Below are 621 nucleotides of genomic sequence, written 5' to 3' on the forward strand. Positions count from 1 at the left end.
CCAATCAAGATTTTTATGGTTTTGTAATTTGAATATGTGATGAAACTTAGATCTAAAAATATTTGAGGAACTGTTGAAAGCAGAAATTTCAAATATGATGTAATACATTAGTAGAAAAAAATCAGACATTTCTATGAATAAAATGTGATTAATTCAATAATTTCATCAGTAATGTATGAGACATAATTTTTTTCTAGGCTAACTGTTCTCCAAAGTTAGGTCCCTTTGTGATCATTATCATCAATTTACACATCATTAAGACAGCTACATGCAATGTTGTTTGTACATTTAATTGAGGACGTTGTTAGATCATAATAAATGTAACAACTTATTTTTGTAAATTCTTGATAAGCATTTTAACAGAATCCTTTTCATTTTAAAATTTAGAACTCCATGAACAAGGTTAAGTTTTGGTGGTCAAGTCCATATCTCAGATACAATAAAGGTCTTCTATACTTGGTGTATGGAAGGATTGAATGGTGTACATGTCCAACTGTCAGGTGTCATCTGACCTTGATCTCATTTTCATTGTTCAGAGGTTATAGTTAAATTTTTGAGTTTTGGTCTCTTTTTCTAATACTATATGCAATAGGGAAACTATATTTGGTGCATGTCTCACAG

Source organism: Mytilus trossulus, chromosome 7 (assembly GCF_036588685.1).
Source record: "Mytilus trossulus isolate FHL-02 chromosome 7, PNRI_Mtr1.1.1.hap1, whole genome shotgun sequence".
In the NCBI taxonomy this organism is placed as follows: domain Eukaryota; kingdom Metazoa; phylum Mollusca; class Bivalvia; order Mytilida; family Mytilidae; genus Mytilus; species Mytilus trossulus.